The sequence below is a fragment of the Oryctolagus cuniculus genome, chromosome 15 (genome assembly GCF_051225735.1).
Source record: "Oryctolagus cuniculus isolate XC-2025 breed Fujian yellow rabbit chromosome 15, ASM5122573v1, whole genome shotgun sequence".
In the NCBI taxonomy this organism is placed as follows: domain Eukaryota; kingdom Metazoa; phylum Chordata; class Mammalia; order Lagomorpha; family Leporidae; genus Oryctolagus; species Oryctolagus cuniculus.
In genome coordinates, this window is record NC_142881.1 from 54,540,635 (window position 1) to 54,546,233 (window position 5,599).

The window sequence follows — 5,599 nt, forward strand, 5'->3', positions numbered from 1 at the left end:
ATGAAATGCCGTGCTGTCCACACCAGGGCTGCTTCATTATCTTACTCAGGCAGATGCAGTCCCTCCATTCCCAGTCCCAGAGGTAAGACAGACCTCGCCTGGCAACCCATCAGAATCACCTGCAGAACTATGACAGAGTTCTGGGACATCACCTACTAAATGAGACTCCCCTGGGGCATGACCCTCCAATTTCTTTTTTTTTTTTTTTTTTTTTTTTTGACAGAGTGGACAGTGAGAGAGAGAGACAGAGAAAAAGGTCTTCCTTTTGCCGTTGGTTCACCCTCCAATGGCCGCTGCGGCCGGCGCGCTGCGGCCGGCGCACCACGCTGATCCGAAGCCAGGAGCCAGGTACTTATCCTGGTCTCCCGTAGGGTGCAGGGCCCAAGCACTTGGGCCATCCTCCACTGCACTCCCTGGCCACAGCAGAGAGCTGGCCTGGAAGAGGGGCAACCGGGACAGAATCCGGCGCCCCGACCGGGACTAGAACCCGGTGTGCCAGCGCTGCAAGGCGGAGGATTAGCCTAGTGAGCCCCTGCACTGTCACAATTTCTATTTTTTTTTTTTTTTTTTTTTTTGTGAGGAACAGTGTCTTTATTGTGCTCAGACCAGGAGCCCGTGGGTCTTGAGGACGTCCGTGAACTTGCTGATCTTCTTCTCCACGTTCTTCTCGGCCTGCTTCCGGAGCCTCATTAGCTGCTTCTTCTTCCGGTAGTGGATCTTGGCCTTCTTCCTCTTCTCCTCCAGCATGGCCATCACGGCCTGGTACTTCCAGCCCACCTCATGGGCCAGGCGCCCCAGGTAGGCAAACTTCCGCGTGGGCTTCAGCCACACGACCTTCAGCGCCGCGGGCACCACCATCCGGTTTTTCTTGTCGTAGGGCAGCGGGATCCCGTCGAACCCCTTGAGCCGGTCGAGCGCGGCCTGGCCCCGCTTGGTCTTATGGGGCAGCATACCTCGCACGGTCCGCCAGAAGATGCGCCTGGGCGCGCGGAAGTGGTATGGGACCCGGGACGGGTTGGTGTTCATCCGCTTGCGGAGGAAGGCCAGGTACTTCAGCTTATTCCTGTAGAAGTTGCCGGAAATGTTGATGCCCTCGCAGCGCACCACCACCACTTTGCGGCCCAGCAGCACCTGCTTGGCCACGATGGCCGCCAGGAGGCCCAAGAGGTGGCCGCGGCCGTCCAGCACCAGGACCTGCCCCTCCGCCATCTTCGGCAGCTGCCTGGGACCACAATTTCTATTTTTAAAACAACCCAAGGAAGAATGAAAAAGTGGCAATAATTTTCCAACTTATGTGCTAAGAACATAGGACTTGTTATACTATTTTCTTTACTTTTGTGGATCTTTGGAAATTTTAAATACAAAATGGAATCAGCTATGTAAGGTTATTAATTGTGAACCACAGATACAAAATACATGTCTAATGTTTATTTGGTTAATCTCATTGTGTTTTGTGTCCGTTGGACTTAATTAGACCATTGTAGGGGCTCCACCTATGTAAACAACTGGAATGGGGCAAAAATATACAGCATCTTTCATTCACTGAAGTGTCAGACATCAGCCACCCAGGAACACTAGTCCTTCTTCACTGGATACCTTTCTAGATTGGGGTTGAGTTGACTTGGCAACATCTGTGGGTTCTTTTCAAACAGTTGGTGCTCACATAGACACAATTTGGGATCGTTAGCCAAATACTGTCCGTGGAGGATTGGAAAACTGAAGTTACTACACTCTGGTTTGATTCTCTCTTCTATTCCTTATTAGTGGGAAATATCTGTTTTATTTTTACTATACCAGAAAAGGATCCAGAGTTTCAAGTAGCAAATTCCAGCTTCCCTGCTCCTGTGTGATGTTGGACAGACACTTTTTCAGTGTCTTCCATTTCAAAGCACAGTGGCTGAAAACACTGGTTTGGGACCCCAGTTCTGTTACTTTCTAACCATGAGACTTGGGGGAAAATGCTCAACTTCTTAATTTTTCATCTGTGAAATAGAAATATTAGCCGCAACCACATCATTGAATTGTTGGAAGATTAAATGAGCATATAAAGGTAATAGCAATGTGGCTGGTATATAATAAGTTCTAGGTAAGTGCTAGCTGAGGCTATTTTCATTATTGCTACTTAAATTTATATTTTTGACTTTTGAGGGCCAGGCAGAAGGAATGAGCAGGAGTTTCAGATATAGGGCTCCCAGGACTTTTAAAAAATTGTAATAAAATTTGACAACTATTGCTGTAGATCTTGCAGAAATTATTGTCTAGAAAATCCGTATACAAAAATCTGGAGGAAAAAGATTGACCCAGAAAAGCCTTTATGGCTGTTTCTTCCACTGCCAGTCATTTGGTACAGTTGTGAACTTTGGCCCTGGAATTGCTCGTTCTCTGCTGTGGCCTGGAACTGACACACGCAGCCCAAGTTGCTGGTTTTGATGTGTGGGAGGTGGTAGTGCAGGAATGGATAGGGGAGCTTGAGGATGCTCCTAAATCAAATAGAAAAAGACAGAAGGCCAAGATGGCCTTGGCTTACATATGTTGATTCTCAGCCAATTTGAGGACACACTGCTTCATTTAGCAAACCTGACCTCATGTTCCCGTCAATTAAAAGCTATGCAAATATGTTTTGAATTTTCTAAGCAAGAATGTATTACCTCCTAATGCTGACTATTAAAATTCCTGATAAAATCCAATCTCCAAGACGTTGGAGGAGGAGGAAGAGTAGAGAGAGAGAAATGTGGAATTTTTAATAATTTAGCACAAAATTATATACAGTTGCTCCCAGTATCTGTGGAGGATTTTGGTTCCAAGACTCCCACAGATGCCAAAACGTGTGGATACTCAGTGGTTTAGTGTTTGCACACAACCTACATACATCCTGCAGTAGTCTTTAAATCATCTCTACTCATAATACCTACTACTATGTGAAAACACTCCAGTGTTTAGGAAATAATGACAAGCAAACAAGTCTGTACGTTTCAGTTTAGGTGCATTTTACTTTCTGAATATTTTCGATCTATGGTTGGTTGAATCCATGGATGAACAACCAGCAGATACGGAGAGTCAACTGTGCTGCTGTAATATGTAATTGTGCACTGAGGAACTGTTACTTAGATTCCCTCCTTGGCGGGGAGGCAAAAGCTTCATCCATCAACCACCCTAACATCAACCAGGCAATAGCTGCAGACCCTAATGCAAGAATCCTTAGTTAAATGTTCTATTTTTTTAAATGTAGGATCTGGGCTTTTCAGGAGCCAGATGCTAAATGACATACACTCTTAAGCCAGTATCTAGGCCATCCTTACACAAGTATCCCTTTACTCTGAAATACCGGTCACTCAAACTCGGGCCTATTGTTCTAATTTTTTCAGCTCCCCATGGTGTGAATTTGAAAATCATCAACTCTAAAAAAATCTGATTCTACTGCTGGTTGTGGTTTGTGAAGGGCAAGGTGGGTAGTGTCATAGTGCAGAGACTTGATTATAAACTATCTTCCTCCCCGTTGTTTTGAAGACTCAGGGGAGTCAAATTGGAGAATTGGAGTGGCCGCCTGCCTTAAGGCACCAGGCTCCGCTAGCTGTGTCTGTGCTTTACCCCTTTCTCTGGGGGAACCACTCTGCTTGCAAGATGTCAGCTTTCCATTCCCTGTTCCAGCTGTGTCCTGAACAATTCCAGTAGACTCTTTCCTCAGGATTAGTTTTGCCTGCAACACTTCATTATCAAAAATTTCAAACATAAAACAAAGCTGAAAGAATTGTTCACTAAACGCCCACCACCTAGGCTCTTAGTAGCCATTAACATTCTATTACATTTCCTTTATCACATACCTATCCATCTCTTCAGCTGTTAATTCAAATTATTTTAATAACATTTTGAAGTAAATTTCATAGCTAGGAGACAGGGTTTTGAGTATTCCTAATACAAACAACTGATAAATGTCTGAAGTGATGGATATGCCAATTATCCTGATCTGATCATTATACATTGATTTCCATGCATAAATTGAAATGTCATGTTGTACCCATAAATATGTATGGATATGTATGGTTACTATGTGTCAATTAAAAGACAAATACATACCTAAAAAAAAAAAAAACAAAGAAGATTGCTGAAATTAGTATGCTTACCGGTAAACCCTTTAGCTTGAATTAGTTACATAAGTTTCACTATTTGTTTACAGTGGCCTTTCTTTTTGATTAAAAAAATACACAGGGAAATGCATGTCCTGAAGTGTGCATCTGCAGAGTTTTAGAAATTGTACCCACTGAGGATTTGTCACTAAGACTCCAGTCTTCAGATTCTGAAAGCCAGCCTGGGGATGAGAAAGCTGACATTAATGTGGAGGCAGAGCTAAGAGATAAAAATAATTTTGAAAGTATTGTAGTCACTCTGTTCCTTTCTGCAGTTTGTAAATTCCCGTATTTGCCTAAACTATTTCGAGTTTTGTTTTACTTGCAGCCAGAGTCCTGACCAATACATAATCTCTCTGTTGCAGGTATGGAGTAGGAATCCAGTGAGGAGTGGGTGAGACTGACTAGGGTTTCATTCATTTTACTAGACAGGGGCTCTAATGAAATGAAAACACTGGCTTTATCTGGGTCCTGCGTGTGGATCCATCATGTGGGCAGAATAAGAATTTTACACAGATACCAGCAACTTTATTCAAAGAAAAATCTAACTTAAAAATGAAAGCAAATATATGATATGATAGCCTTGATATTAAATATGTAACTATTGAGTATACTGACTGATATTAGAAGCAAGATCTTAATGTATTTGCTAATTATCATTTTCAACTTTAAACATTACCCCTTTTTGTGGTTTTAGCTAAGTAATTGCAAAAACAGAGACAATGTGTGTTTTCACTGTTAGAGGTAGAATGGGTTGCAAAAATACCAAACCGGGTCCAATTTAGGAAAAATGTTCAGCCCATATGTGAGAGAAAGGAAAAGAGAAGAAGGCTTTTAATTATTTAAGGGGGAGTAAAGGCAGCTTTTGATACCCAGGAGAAATCTCTACTTTTTGGGATTTGGGTTCTTGCATATGATGTTATATATCAGTTTTGTTGCTTTTGGTCGGAATTGATTTCTTTTTGTCTTAAACCAAAATACACGCGCCTCCTTGGTAATTTGTGTAAAAGTCAGAGTTGTGGTTGTTGTTGGGGGAAGAAAAGGCTTGTGAATGGAACAGGCCCTTCTACCGTGGGTGTTCCAGTTCTGTTTTTGACCCAGTGGTGGTTACAAGGGTGCTTATATTATGCTTTGCATTTATGTTGCTGAGTTGCTATTTTTGTGTTTTACATTCTACGGTTGAAGTCAGAAAATCTGCAACAAACGTGAAGATGCTGAGATTAATAAAGCTATGGGGTAGGAATATTACTGTTAGTGTTTATTTCATTACACTCTGTATTCTCTATTATTGGATTATTTCATAAGACAGTATTTTAACTTGAAAACATTGCTTAATCTTCTGCTCTCCTTAAAAACAGAGAATGTTTATATAGGCTTCCATTTCTGAGACTCCCTCAAATTGATAGTAAATACAATTAGCTCCAAGTCAAAACCAGCTCCTATTCTTTGGCACTGTTCCCTCAAATTAATTCTTT

General features: G+C 42.3%; 1 pseudogene across 1 annotated transcript; it reads right to left on the reverse strand.

Annotated features, from left to right (window-relative positions):
- Positions 1-537: 537 nt before the first annotated feature.
- On the reverse strand, positions 538-5,361 carry LOC149122001 (large ribosomal subunit protein uL13 pseudogene; annotated as a pseudogene). The gene has a single exon (XR_016221621.1). The product of XR_016221621.1 is annotated as a large ribosomal subunit protein uL13 pseudogene (transcript).
- Positions 5,362-5,599: the final 238 nt, after the last annotated feature.